The sequence below is a fragment of the Panulirus ornatus genome, chromosome 4 (assembly GCF_036320965.1).
Source record: "Panulirus ornatus isolate Po-2019 chromosome 4, ASM3632096v1, whole genome shotgun sequence".
Classification (NCBI taxonomy): Eukaryota; Metazoa; Arthropoda; class Malacostraca; order Decapoda; family Palinuridae; genus Panulirus; species Panulirus ornatus.
The window spans coordinates 72,522,024-72,538,477 of NC_092227.1; positions in this window are offsets into that span (position 1 = coordinate 72,522,024).

A 16,454-nucleotide genomic window follows, 5' to 3' on the forward strand; every position below is an offset into this window, starting at 1 on the left:
TTACTCACTCCTACATTGACATCCCCTGGCAGCTAGATTCGAATCCTTGCATTAGGACTGTCAAAGGATTCTCTCATCCTAAAAAGTATTCCTCTTTTCTTCACTCCTCTCACTGCCAGATGTGTAAGCACTAAGAATAGCTCGCCTCTCGTGGTTTACCTTCACTCAACCCCCAACTCTATCTTGAATTTTCTTCCGTCCATTTTCCAAAAATATTCATCAAAGATGCGACTATTTTCGCTCCTGTTCTTTCACAAATCCCGGAGTTCGCGTTCAGAACATTCCTGACCATTCTAACTCCTTCCTCCTCAACTTTGTTCCCCTCAGAGCCAGAACATCCAGGTTCCTCTCATCATATAGAACACTTTTCTTCTTTTCTGTCCTGGTTACAGACACGCACATACACATTAGCCTAAGCCTTCGAGGACAAATCTTGCTTGGCTTCTTTTCTTTCTTTTTTTTTTCAGGAGGTAATAATATAAGAAGGGAGAGAGGGTCTCCAGCACCCCGCTCTTACCCCTTTCAGTCGTCTTATATCATACGAGGGAAACAACTGGACAGTTTTGTTACAACTATCCCCAGGAATAATGAGAATACTTATTATCATTATATCATTATCCACAGGAATGAGAACAATAGTAATAATAATAATAATAGTAATAATAATGATAATGATAATAATAATGATAAAGATGATAACAATAATGGTAATAATAATGATAATAATGATTCATGACAATAATGATGATAATGATAATAATTATAGATATATATCATTATTGTTATTATCATTATTGCTATCATTCCACGGCCTCTAGCTGCAGAGGTTCCTGCAGCTTCAGGGCTGCGCTATGACCAGTAGCAGGGAAAGGGTAGATCATTCTGGAGTGAATAGTTCGACGAGACTGTATGCAGATGATGCAAATCAGGTGGAGCCAGGTAACCTCCCAGGGAAAATGATAATAAAGTGATGGAATGATAAAACTATTACTGATAATAACGATAATGATGGTATTATTAGTATGACAAAATAACGGTAATCATACTACTACTACTAATTATAAAAATGATGATAGTAATAATAAATGATAAAAATAATAATGATAATGATAATAATAATACTAATAATAATAATAATAATAATAATAATAATAATCATAATAATAACAGGTTTATTGAATTAACTACATTCTGTATCTGAAAATATACAGGAGAAATGCACCTGCTTATAGAAGCACTGGGGTGGCAGCCTGATTGTCCATGATGTTTACACTGACTGACGTATTGTTGTTATGGTCTGTAAACAATTTCGTGGCTTCCACTCGATGTTGGGATCGAACTGCAGCTCGGGGTCGTATGATCTCCAGTGGTAGTCGGTGACTGTGGTGGGGATGGTGCAGTCGCTTCTTATCGACCTGTGTAGGAAGGGGTCCAGGTGATGGTCGGTCGAAGAGTGCCAGGTGGACCAGTGTGTTGAGGTGTGCGAGGGTCCGGGGATGATTCTCCATACCATTTTCTGTTAGGGTGGAGTTGGTAGCTTAGAGGCTACAGTGCGAGGTTATTGGGAACAGTAGCATCAGGAGGGTAAGGTGATGGTGTCAGCTGCGTCAGGAGGGTAAGGTGATGGTGTCAGCTGCGTCAGGAGGGTAAGGTGATGGTGTCAGCTGCATCAGAGGGTAAGGTGATGGTGTCAGCTGCGTCAGGAGGGTAAGGTGATGGTGTCAGCTGCGTCGGGAGGGTAAGATGATAACGTTAGCACTGTCAGGACGTTAGTGTGTGGTAAGATACAACAGTTCAAGCGGGAATGATTCACACCTTGTCTCAGTAACAACGATAAGTCGTCTCACAAAATATTTCGCCAGCAGTTTCTGACGGTGGCTAAATTACTGCTCTCAGCGATACTGCAAACACGAACATACACCAACGAAACTGTTATCACCAACACTCGTTTTCTTGGCCTCCATTTTCGGTGATACCCACGCAATATTTTTTTTTTCACTTGAAGATATATCCTTGATCAGAAAAGCAATTCTCATTATCCTCCACTCGCATTAGACAAAGAGTGATGGAAGCCGTGGTCAGGACAAGGTGGAGAAGGCACGGTAGCTGGCGGTGTTGTCTCAGTACACAGGCTATTGTCCAGAATACGTAAATAGTCCCGGTTGAGTTGAGTCCCCCCTCGAGCCAGAGGACGAGCGGCGGCCTCCCACCTCACTTGGTCAGTGGGTAACGGCCCAGTGCATTACAATCACTTCATACTTTGACCTTATTAGTGGCTAAGTCGACTGCATTATTCATCAGCTTCTTTATTTGCTTTTATCGTGCAGATGAGACGGTGTGTGTGTGTGTGTGTGCGTGCCCACAAAGACTCCAGTTATACTGACTAGTTACAGAAACAGATTCTAAGAGAGTTGGCCACGGTGTCTGCGGTTCTATGTCTGACCCACTATATAAAGAGTGAAGATCACTGGACACCGACAGCGTTAGCGGCACGTTATTCTCATTACATGTGGATTAAGTAGACACCCAACGCCATCAAATACAGGAGCGTCAATGTGGTCCATTAACCTTTTGCGAACGACTGTACAACCCTTGAGCACTGACGCACGACGACCCTTGAGTGTGATGGCGCGACCTCTGACCTGACTCTTCGGTCAAAGGCCTGGCCACCTAAAGGAACGACCACCTCTCTATATCACTGACAACATAACTTACCATCCCAGATGATCAACGCATCACGACCTCTGTGAACAGACAGACAGGAATTAGCCTTCCCGGACACCAAGAGTTGGGAAACTGCCTTATGGATCACGACCCCGCCACCCCAGCCAGTCTTTAAGAACCGATATCAACGGACTGAGACCAGTGGAGCATGATGTCTGGACTGTCTGGGGTCGCTGCTGGTAACTCTACCCAGCAAGGTTTGTCATGGTGTTGAGGTGGAGAGAGAGAGAGAGAGAGAGAGAGAGAGAGAGAGAGAGAGAGAGAGAGAGAGAGAGACTTGATAAGGTCGTCCCTGTTCGTCACATTATAATGCTCCACAGTCACACGCCGGTCCATTCGTGCGGTTCTCATGACTATTACTTGGACTATATTCACCTTCCGTAGTCAACGAGGTAGTGTTTGTTAACCGTGACAACTGCGGTCTGCATCATTACATGCACTGAGCGAATAACGGAACCACTTTGATTGAAAACACAAGCAGAGGATAAGCTAGAAAACTGCCAACGTGATTTTTTGACCCGACGGAGCAACTAAAAGAAGCGATGTCTGATTTTCATAGCGTTAGGAAAATCTATCGACAGAATTATGTGAATCAAACTCCAGAGGACATCAGACGATCATCACAACGGAAGATATAGAGAAGTGATCAGAGAAACGGAAGCTCTATATACCATCATTGTGAAGGCAAGAGTAGGATGACTGACAGTGGGAGGTTAAGTACCTGTAGTCAGACCGGTCCTGCACGTATAGCAGGTTTTGAAACACTGAACAATTCTGATAACGTAGCATACGAAAGTATTGTACCCAGTATATAGAGATTCAGTGACCAGAGACAACAATGTACGATTTAGAGATTCATCAACAGCTTCAGAGTTGTAAAACACTGGAACAATTCATCACGAGATGCATCAGATGCAAAGACGACTAGTACATTCAGATTAAGACTAGACAGATGTGTCACTAAATAGTTACTAATAGATAGGCTTGTTTCAAGAAATATTTTTTACTATCTTAACATTAAGCTTCACTTTTCCTTTCCTTTAACGAATAGGGTTTCCTCGGCGAGGAATCACATTGAAGTTAGAGTATGGGGCTTTTCCACGTTCGCACGTACCTATAAAATTCCCAGTGTCAGTATACACGCTCCATATTACATGGTGTTCCTTCTCAGCATTTTTCTTGGCGGCTATTGAGTCGGAACTCCGGAGTGGTGGGTGAGATAGTCCCTTCTACTTTCCTGCCTTGTCTCCACAATGAATAAGATTATGTCCAAAGAGAACCTCGTCGTGAACAATCAGGTCTCCTGTCATCTGTCCCTCCTCCAACATGGATTCCCTTCATCATCCCCAACACCATCACTTCCGCTTCACCACCACTACTGTCGTCACTTCCGCCTCATCATCACCTCTAACACCACAGTAATTTTCAATAATGAGTCTTTAATACTGATAACAAAAAAGCGTCCATTAGCCCGTCACCTACAGTCATCACTGGTAATACGACAATAATCACCATCACAATTGCCATTATCTTGACCCCCTTCGTCACAAGGGGACCTGCCACCTGTCTGTACCACTACAACAGCTGCTCACATACTTTCAGCTTTTCCCGCCACCTCCCCACTCCCATCGACGCCTCACTCTCCCTTCTGCACCAGCGCCAACGCCATTGTAACTACCGCCTTCACCTATACCATTAGTGTCCTCACCGTTAGAGCTACTGCTGTTGTACCTACCACTCTCGCTTCTGCCACCAGTACCACCACCAGTATAACTGTAGCCAACACCTCTACCACCAACACCACCAACATTATAACTACAATCAGTTCCTCTACCAACTGTCCCACCACCATTATGAATATCAACATCATTTCTTCCACCAGTGCCACTACCACCATCATCTTTGCCACCACTCCTACCACTGCCACTACCAGTATAACTACCACCATCCCTTTTGCCACGACTGCCACCATCATAATAGCTACCATCGTCATTTCTTCCCCCAGTACCACCAATACAGCCATCACTCCCATCATCATCATAAAACCAAATATGACAACTACAACCACCAGCTTCACCATAATGACCTCCAGCAAAATCATCATTGCAGATACCTTTGCCAGCATCACTAATTACCCCCACTACCCGTGATAGCATCTCCTTTACCAATGGCTACTTCCACCATCATTACCATAACTACTAATTATAGCACACCACCACCATAGCCACCATAATCATTGTCACCTCTCAAGCCACTTCACCCCTCACAATCACCATTACCGTACCTGTACAACCATGCCACTACCACAACCTACACTACCAACTTGATCATCATCACCATCACCTTCGCCACAACCACCACCCATCACCACAACTATCACTATCGCCATAACCATCACCTTCACCAGTAGTATTCATACACTATTAGTATAACTACCAGCACCATCTGAATCACTACTACGGTCACAATCCTCACCATCATAACCGCTGTTCCCATTACAATGAATAATCACAATCCATCTTGGTAAAACCACAACCCAAGTTACCACTACCTCTCACCACAACTGCCTCCTTACCATCACCACGACCATTACAGTACCTCCAAACGAAGCAGTAACATCACACTAACGTTCACTAGTAACGCTACCAAACCCATAACAGCACCATGAGCGCCACCAAAGCGTTACCACCATAATACCGCCACCACCGCCACCACACTCTTCCCGTAAAAGCAACAATTGGTGGAAAAAATAGAATTTCCTGTTGCCAGTTGAAAATATGTGTATATATATATATATATATATATATATATATATATATATATATATATATGGTTTGAGAGCCTAAGACGGCGAGAGAGAGAGAGAGAGAGAGAGAGAGAGAGAGAGAGAGAGAGAGAGAGACGCTTTCTGCTGCGGGGATAATTGGGGAGGACGGTTGTGATTGCCAGTAGTCAGTGTGGAGTGACTAATGATGAAGTAGATGTCGAACATTCCTTTGCAGATGTAGGGATGGAACAACCAGACGATATAACATGATATCAAAGAAGCTTGGTAGAGAGGATGTGATAGTGACTCATATAAGGGAAGTGGGTGAATGGAATAAACTGAATGATGAGACTGTGAATATGGACAGCACACAGATGAATCAAAAGATAGCAGAGATTAGGGCCTTACGATTGTAAAACTCCCTCTACGTACAAATGAGTATTTACTCGCACACACACACACACACACACACACACACACACACACACACACACAAGCAAATCGAAATTAATGAGGAAGATATGCAGTGAAAGATGGCATCGATACAAATCTCATTTGGTAGGAATAAACGAAAACTGAAAAAAAAAACATTCAGTAAATCTTTGTGTGTGTGTGTGTGTGTGTGTGTGTGAGAGAGAGAGAGAGAGAGAGAGAGAGAGAGAGAGAGAGAGAGAGAGAGGGAGAGAGACATGGGAACCTGCACTGTACGTAGCCTGCAACCAGTATATTTGTGCAGAAGACAGCGTTTGCTACAGCAAGAATAGAAATTGCTCTTAAGTACATGGATGAGGAAAGTATCCGCCACGTATGTTCATGCAACACCACTAAGTATTCTGTCCTCATGGTCAGACACCGCACTTCAAGCAGCATACATCAAAACCTTCCAGTTTCTATACTAGTGTTGTTTATGTCGACGGTGAACACTTCATCAAAATATGCAGAGCTACAGCAACCACCAGAGGCCACAGCTGAAGAAACTATGCGAGAAACGCGTTAAAAAAAAAGATGCAGAAAAGCAGTTTTATGGCATGCGAGCCGTGAATGACCGTCATAAACTGTGTGATGAAGGTGTTTATGCTGATTGTAAACAGATATTCAAAAAGTTGTACATGTGAAGAGTTATGGCCCAACTAGCACAGACCTCCCTTCCCTCTCAGAACTGAAGAAATTAGTCAGAGGTAAATACACAAGCACCCACACTACGTATATATATATATATATATATATATATATATATATATATATATATATATATATATATATATATATATATATAGCGTGGTTGAGAGAGCAGAAGAGGGTGTTTTGAAATGGTTTGGGCACATGGAGAGAATGAGTGAGGAAAGATTGACCAAGAGGATATATGTGTCCGAGGTGGAGGGAACGAGAAGTGGGAGACCAAATTGGAGGTGGAAAGATGGAGTGAAAAAGATTTTGAGTGATCGGGGCCTGAACATGCAGGAGGGTGAAAGGCGGGCAAGGAATAGAGTGAATTGGATCGATGTGGTATACCGGGGTTGACGTGCTGTCAGTGGATTGAATCAGGGCATGTGAAGCGTCTGGGGTAAACCATGGAAAGTTGTGTGGGGCCTGGATGTGGAAAGGGAGCTGTGGTTTCGGGCATTATTGCATGACAGCTAGAGACTGAGTGTGAACGAATGGGGCCTTTGTTGTCTTTTCCTAGCGCTACCTCGCACACATGAGGGGGGAGGGGGATGGTATTCCATGTGTGGCGAGGTGGCGATGGGAATGAATAAAGGCAGACAGTGTGAATTGTGTGCATGGGTATATATGTATGTGTCTGTGTGAGTATATATATGTGTACATTGATATGTATAGGTATGTATATTTGCGTGTGTGGACGTGTATGTTTATACATGTGTATGGTGGTGGGTTGGGCCATTTCTTTCGTCTGTTTCCTTGCGCTACCTCGCAAACGCGGGAGACAGTGACAAAGCAAAATAGATAAATAATATATATATATATATATATATATATATATATATATATATATATATATATATATATATATATATATATATACAGATGAATAGATAGATGGGTGTGTGTGTGTGTGTGTGTGTGTTCAGGCTTAGCTGAACACTGCGTGAAAGACAAGAGATAAAAAAAGAATGACGGAAGACTTCAGACAAGAACTTCTGGATGACAAGACAATAACACTGCCACTGAGGTCTCGTAACACCGGACCAATGTTTGTGTCTTGTGTCACGCGCAGACTCTGGCAGTCGTTGGCTGCCGGGAGACGGGCGAAGCCACTCAGTTAATTCATGTTTAGCGTCGGTAATGACTTCCCACGTAATTTACTGTGTGCTGAATTAACCATCTTCTTTGAAAGGAAAAACAAAAAGTGCAATTGCCCCGTCTAGCGATTTAATGCCTGGTCATATCGGAGATGTGATGGATATGGGCCAAACCTATGTGCTATGAGAGGCCACAGCTGGTGAATGATACGAGCCACAGCTCCCTACCCGTCAACCATCACAGAAAGAAGCCTCCGTGTCAGGCAGGATACTCCACACATGTGTTGCTGATACCAAACAACATATTATCATTGCTACTCCTGCCTGTGGGACGGTATGGTGGCTGTGGGACGGTATGGTGGCTGTGGGACGGTATGGTGGCTGTGGGACGGTATGGTGGCTGTGGGACGGTATGGTGACTGTGGGACGGTATGGTGACTGTGGGACGGTATGGTGGCTGTGGGATGGTATGGTGACCGTGGGACGGTATGGTGGCTGTGGGACGGTATGGTGGCTGTGGGACGGTATGGTGACTGTGGGACGGTATGGTGGCTGTGGGACGGTATGGTGACTGTGGGACGGTATGGTGGCTGTGGGACGGTATGGTGACTGTGGGACGGTATGGTGGCTGTGGGACGGTATGGTGGCTGTGGGACGGTATGGTGGCTGTGGGACGGTATGGTGACTGTGGGACGGTATGGTGGCTGTGGGATGGTATGGTGACTGTGGGACGGTTTGGTGGCTGTGGGACGGTATGGTAGCTGTGGGACGGTATGGTGACTGTGGGATGGTACGGTGGACCTGGAACGATATGACGACTGTGAGAGAGAGAGAGAGAGAGAGAGAGAGAGAGAGAGAGAGAGAGAGAGAGAGAGAGAGAGAGAGTAGAGCTGATCACATGGTGGTGTCACCCAGTAATGCGTCTCACAGTGTACGTGCCACGGATGTTGGTGGCGCGGCGGCCAGTGTTGAGGTCCTCTCCGTATAACTGCAGCAGATTGTGTACACTGGTGCGTATCCGTCCACTTGCCGCGCCATCCATCCATCGTCTGTTGTCACCGTTACGATCAGTGGGAGTTACCTCAGTCTCCCGAGCTATGAGGGAACTGGACAGCTGTCCCTCCATATCAAACGGACGCGTCGTGAAAACATATCATTGGTCAGTAGACTTATCTAGGTGTTGTGGTCTTCCGAAAGTCGCGATATAGCAAGAACCTAAAACCAGTTTAGGGATAAGTATGTCTATTGTCAGTGCCCTTGTTTGCTGATATTATCATTTTAGATCATGGAGTTACAAAGTCCTTATATATATATATATATATATATATATATATATATATATATATATATATATATATATATATATATATATATATATATTCTTTCATGGTTGTCTGTTATTTCCCTTGTGGCCAATATAGTGTCCAGCTCACTCTGTAAAATAATTCATTATAATTGACAAAAGGTTCTATTTCTTTTCCTTCCAATAGAATTTCATGTTCATTACTGCGGTAAACTACTTTTACCCGAAACAAAACATTTTGGTTTTCTTATATAAAACTGATATTGATCAAGTGTTCCTATATGCGTTTTTTATCATTCTTTCATAAATTTTAAGTACATGTGATATTAGGCCAACTGGTCTGTACTGCTTTGATCCCCCTTTGTGTAATAGAGAGAGAGAGAGAGAGAGAGAGAGAGAGAGAGAGAGAGAGAGAGAGACATTGAACGTATGTATGTATGTACAAATAAATGAATGTGAAGTGCCTCTGCAACTATTCAACTTATTACCATGTCAGCCTTTTCATTTGAGGAAGACAGTGACACAAGAGCTGAAAAAGATGCTGATATGGCCCATCTGCCCTTGTGCTAGTCATGGATGAGAAGCCCTTTCATCTTCGTTCGTATTTTTTCAGATCACTGTTACCTTGCAGATTACAAACAAAAGATCTAATTCAGTCATCAACGGTGTAAGGACCTGCGGCGACTCTCCCTCAGAGGAAGTCAAAAGTTTAAAAGTTTGAGCTGGAGAAGACAGCCTTCCAGCAGGTGACAAAAGCTTCCAGTGACGAAGCCATCACGGTGCTCACCCGTGATATAGAGGTTATGTGACGCGGGCGTCACGCTCATACCCAACCAGAGTTCACCTGGCCAGGCGGGAGGGAGGTGGGGATATCACCAGTGCTCATCGCTCCACGTTAGCCAGTCCCTGTGATCATCACCCTCACTTGTTGCCACTTCCACTGCCCTGCAGCATCGTTGCTGATCTCATCACCGTCATGCTCAAACTATCCACTGTTGTCTCTCCTGATTTTGTCATCGTGATGTTTATTGGCCTCTTGATCGTCACCATGATGGTCCCCTTCACCTTCGTCATGATTCACGTCTTTATCGACACTAGTATACCTCTATCTTCATCACCACTGCTGACTAAGTCCTTGTCACTATCGTGATGATAACTAACCCCTTCATCACCTGAACAAAACATTATCATCTACTTCGTCACAAACACAGACGAAAGCACAACAGTATGTATTCCGAGCTGTCTGGACTGTCATTCTTCTGGTTCCTCCTCACAACACCGCTAAACCAGCCTTACATGTGGCTTACGAAGGCTTCATACGACCCCTCTTGTCCCATTAGACAGAGCGTAGCCAGAATGATCTCACAGGGTGGTCTGTGTTGGACATCCAACAGACCACGTCCATAATTGCCTCGTATTGTCCACATGACTTAGTTTGTTTATTCCTGTATGACACTGACTGGAACTCTAATTTGAAACTTAGAAATATTCTTAGATGCAGAAGACAATTTGATTAAACAACCAACAAAAACTACAAGTCTCTGACTTGGGTTGTTTATTCTTGGAGTTGATATCAAAAAGAAAACGTTTATCCTCAATAGTGGTACTGCAAACCTAGTTTTAAATTTTCTCTTCTTTTTTGAGATTCTAAGGAGAGGACAGGTAGGATTCTTTAGACTAAGTGGCTACTGAACACAAGTAATCCATGGCTTTTTCGGGATCTTGGGGTTTGTTCCTCCCATTAGTCTTCAATAAAGTCTGAATTTTCAGGCTTCATTGTAAGAAGAGAGGCAAGCAATAATTGAGAGTCAGAACAATTATCCATTCATCGGCAAGTTACAGAAAACCCAATAAGAGTTTGATATTCCAAAATCATCGCGTTACCCGCCTCGTTCACCTTCAATACACCAAGGTCAGTGGCAGGCCAGCTGGAGGAAGGTCGTCACGGTGACACTTGTCGCTGCAGCTCGCGCACGAGTGACAGTGTAACAGATGACAGCAAAAACACACACTCTTCACTACCTTACCACCAACTCCCGTTGTACCACCAAGCCACCACTACACCGACACACCACAACACTAACACGTCTTAATACCAATGTTAAATAGATCACCATACAACACAACCTCTACCACCTGACTATGACACTATGATATGGGCAAAGAAACTCGTCTGGCGGTCGATGGTGTAAGACCAGCACACTGGAACATGATCACCAGGCCTCACCACCGCAACACTCCATCATCACAACACCACACCAGCGTCAACCAACACATCTGTCTCTCTATTTGTATGTCCCATTCCCAGCACATGGCAGTATGATCACCACGACCAAGTCAAGGATCTTAATTAATCACCGCCACCTCATCGCAATACCATCAACTTAAACTACGACACCGACACAGCTACCAGTACAACCACACTCTCAACCTCATCATAACCATACACCCACATTATAGACACCACCATCATCATTACCACCATACCAACCAGAACTAGACTCCATACCCTCACATCACATGTGTCATCACAGTTTTACACTGTCATCATAACCTCACCCATAATACAGCCATCACCTCATCGACCATCACTACTACACACACACACACACACACACACTACTACTACCACCACCACCACAATTTAGTCTATCACCGTCCTGCATGACAGGCCCTCGCCTGTGCCTAATGACGCTGAACCCCACGATCGTTATGGTACGATCCTCGGGTCTGATGGCCTGATTGATGACTCAAACCCTGAGAATCTGGTCAAAAGCCACGCCTTCATACCTAAGGCTCACATCGTCATGCGCACAGGGTTAAGTTTCCATTTCTAGACAGTTCAGTTAGTTCCCACCAGTTTTGAGGCCAGAGTTTATAAGACGCTGAATCCTCCAGAAAACAGATGTCTGGAACGCAAATGGTCTATATATAAAACCTTGAATTAAAACAGAAAAACTTTGTGCATACGAGTAAGAGGGAAGGAAATGATGATCTTCGAAAAAAAAGACAATGAAAATCTAAAGAAGAATATCGAAGTTGTTTTGGCAGGACCTGAAAAAACAAGTGATGGTGTAATAGACAAATGTGGGAGGTTATGACAAAGGAGGAAGTGGGAGAGAGAGAGAGAGAGAGAGAGAGAGAGAGAGAGAGAGAGAGAGAGAGAGAGAGAGAGAGAGAGAATTTTATTTCAAGGAATCAGTTCTGGTGATGATGGGATGATTGACGCTGGTACTGGTATCCTAGGAAGACAAGTCAGGAGAGAATAGAGTAGGTATGAGGGACAACAAGACACTGAGCCAAAATGCAAGAGATCAACTGGTTGTAGATGACGTCGTGAACACGATGGTGAAGAGCAAAAGTGGCGTTGTGATGTGGTTCTGGAAACTGTGTACTGGAGAAGAAAAGTGGTCATGTGCCTGACGGCTGGATGAAGGTAGGGATTGTACCACAGTACACAGATAGTCATAATGATTGCAACAATTAGAGGAACATATCTTAATTCATTTCTGGCAATGTATCCGGTAGGATAGTGACTGATCATTTTACTCAAATGATTCAACTTGTTTTAAGTAAAGATCAAGGTGGATTTAGCAAGGGATGAAAGCACGTAAAACCGATATTCGTCCTTTGCTGGTTTGTGGATGAATCTCGAGAGAAACGCGTCTATGAATCTAAAGTTAAAGTATTTGAGAAAGTTTTGGCTTTAGAATATACCTTTAATGTATTCATAATAGAGTAGTGTTTGTGTGAGAGTGGTGGAAAAGAGCGGTTTACAATAAATGTGGGAGTGTGTCATGGTTGTGTGGTGTCACCCTGCTGGCTTAATGTTTTTATGGATAGGCATTACGTGAGACGGGAGCGAGGCGCGGTGCCTGTGGTGTACAGCCAAGCAAGCCATAGTGAAACAAAACAGAGGCTTCCACAGTCACTGTAAGGAGTTGGAGCAACTCTGTTGGCTGACTCAAGAGCTGATAGAAAAAGATCACTTTGAGGAGCTGTGTCGGAGGAGGACGTCCAGTGTATATCAAACACAAGTAAAACTCATTTGATTGAAAGAAATAGACAGTCAGAGTGCAACATCGTCTTCAATGGAGACGAATGATGTGTCGCAAGTGATGCTGGAAATCTGGGAGTGATGGTCGTTAAAGATTTTAGTGAGTTGAAGATGAGAGAAGAGTTATGCAAGGAGGAAGAATTAATGATGCTCGAAAGCTTTAGTGAATGTAGTAAATCGAAGAAGAGTGTTCGTAAAAAGCTTCTGTGATGAAGCGTTAATTCTCACTCTAATTTGGCTGTGAATTTTGAGTTTTTCGAAATCCAGTTTAGACAAGAGCATTAGTGATGAATAACTTACGATGCGTTGTTGAGATAGAGAGGATGGAGAGTCAAGAGTAAAGATCTGTAAATGATATGTGAAGTGAAGAAATTGTAAGAAAGACACATGAAGTTGGTAGAGCCATGCAGGACATACACCAGATGATGGCTTCGTGAAACACTAGCACAGTTGGAGTAGTAGCTGGAGTAGTAGTAGCAGTAGCAGTAGTACAAGAAGAAGTGGTATACCATATAATGGGTGAACAGTTGCAGTAAACGAATGCTTTAAGGTGAGAGTTGATTCGAATGACTTTGACAGAGAAATAATCTTTGTGAAATGAAGGCAAGGTGCGTGTGTGTGTGTGGGTGGGTGGGTGGGGGGCGGAGGTGAGACTAGAGACGTTGGCTTTACCTGGCAATTCAGCTCATTTCAGAACAGAAATGTTTGTACTGATGAAGTTAATGTTCACATTACCACCCAGGACATTAGCTGGGGACATGTGTAAGTGAACAGAGAGTCTGTCTGCATGTGATTCACCAAGTGTAAAGGAGAAATAAGTAGCCAGAGTTGTGGCCGACCATTTAATCTTTTTTAAAGACAGGCTTGGGTAGGGTATTGAAGGTTCTTGGTCCATTTAAGGTGCGTTGACCTGACGAGGTCTCTCCATGTTTGCTCAGGGAGTGTGCTGAATCACTTGACAAGTCGCTTCCAACATTTTCTGGGCCACCTTCTTGGAATCAAAGGCGGGAGCCGCAATTCGGAGGTGCTGAACGATATTTATATCAACCAAATTCTTCCGAAGAAAAACCAGAACGAACGTGTTAAGAATCGTTGACAATTTATGATTTTACACCTCCCGTCCATCGACCAGCAGACAGTGGCGTGATGATAGCGCACTGCGTGTTATGTTAGGGTGCGACAGGAGCCACTAAGCAGATTGGTTTACAACACAGACGACCCAGTTGGTGAAGCACTCGTTATAAATCCACAGTGACTCTGTGTGGCTGATGACCATGTCATGGACTGAAAAACAAAAAAAAAATGCCATGAGGTTGGTGAAATACAAGATGATATCGCATAGCTTTCAAAAACAAAATGTTGCTTGGCTTCAAAAAAACAAAATATCAAGTGTTTTGCCAAGAAATCAAATTGATATGACTTAAACGCGGGAAACGGCGATCACGTATAATATATATATATATATATATATATATATATATATATATATATAATTTTGCTCGAAAGCAAATGAATTGATATGTGTTGCTTGAAAGCAGACATGTGAAACACAAGGGTAATAATGATACTTGTAAACTGGTATGGTTCATTCCATCTACGACCTCTCGTGCATACACCTCGAGCGCGAAGAAGACACGTCGCTTGGGTATGATGAGCTGACCATTACCGTAAGGTCGCACCTTCGAGCTCAAGGGCCGTCGTTCCTTCGTGCCGAAAATGTCGTTCTTTCGTGCAGAGGCAGTCGTACCTTCGTGCTCAGGGGGTTGTGCATTCATGCTTCAGGGTGGTACCTGCCGAGGGGTTAACATTCGCTTGTGGTCGAGTTGTTGCTGCACGACCATTACGAGGTTATACGACCGTCCGACACCGTTACGTGTCACACAGGATGAACACGCTGATTGGATGGACCTGCAGCGCCCCGAGAACTAACCCTTCAGACTAAATAATCACAACAGACCCGCCACCCGAGGAGCGGGTTCACTGGTGTGTGGGTGGGTGTGTGATTACTATTTATGTATTCCTTGGGCAGAGTCATACACTCGTGTTGCTAGGGGAAAATATATATATATGTGTAGCCTTATATATGCCTGCATATGTTCATTCTAGCTTACGCCTGGTACCCGTTTATCGACTAGTGTCAGAAGCGACCATGAACAATATGGTTGGCGTCCCTGCTCAGGACTCGAATCTGGGCCTATTGGACTTGTGGGTTGCAACGTTAACCACTACACTACGGAGACCGTGTGTGTGTGTGTGTGTGTGTGTGTGTGTGTGTGTGTGTGTGTGTGTGTGTGTGAGTGTGTGTGTTTTGGGGGGGAATTTCTGTCCCCCGTTTTATATACTAACTGTGGATCTCGGTGAAGACCAGCCAGGTATTCGATCCCACGTCTTCAACAAGCGTAACCCACAGACTTCACCACTGGGCTTCATTTTGTTATCAGTTAGTTTATATTAAGGAAGGATTACCGATGTCCAGGTAAGGAAACACATGGGATACTTGCATGATTTCTACACCATTAACACAAATCATGGCAGTTAAAAACCAGCAAATATAAAGTAGTTCCCAGCAGTTGAACCCAGGCTGAGACTCAACCCGAATTATGATACAAAAAAAACTTTAGTGTAGTCATTTTTTGCAGCCATTGACATTCTTAAGATCAGGTGCAAGGAAGTCCAAGTGACTAAGGTCGATGAATCATGTACAGACGGTAGCTGGGAGACTTGATGATGGCACTGACGTGTTCTGTCCAAACTTACCTTATCGTCCGAAGTGACACGAGGACCTGAGGTTAGCTAAACAACACGAGAGGATGGTTGGGCCCCTGATGAAACAGCTGAGGGTAGGAAAGGAGGTTCAAGCGAGGAGTTTCAAGCGAGACTGATGCGCAGTGTTTGGAGACTGTTGAGGCTGTTATAGAGGGCAAGGTATCCAGGAATTCTGTTGTCAGTACTGACACCAGAGATCATCAACGTGCTTCCATCAGGCAGGTTCATTCATCAAAGCATCGTATATGAGAATGAAGAAACGCAAGTGTTTACTTAGTCGTATGAGTGTGTGTGTGTGTGTGTGTGTGTGTGTGTGTGTGTGTGTGTGTGTGTGTGTGTGTGTCCCTGTAATTATTTATATATACTGTACGGGGATGGAATTTCATACTCACGGGACCCCCATCTCTTGAACATTCTCTGCTATCATATAGTTTCTTCAAGTCATATACGGTGCTTGCGTTAACCATGTCCTCAGTCATTATGTTCCATCCATCCACCAATCTTATATCATAAAAGGACTTCTTTGCGTCTTTTTTTACAGTTCTTTTGCTGAATTTTATGTTATGTCCTCTGGTT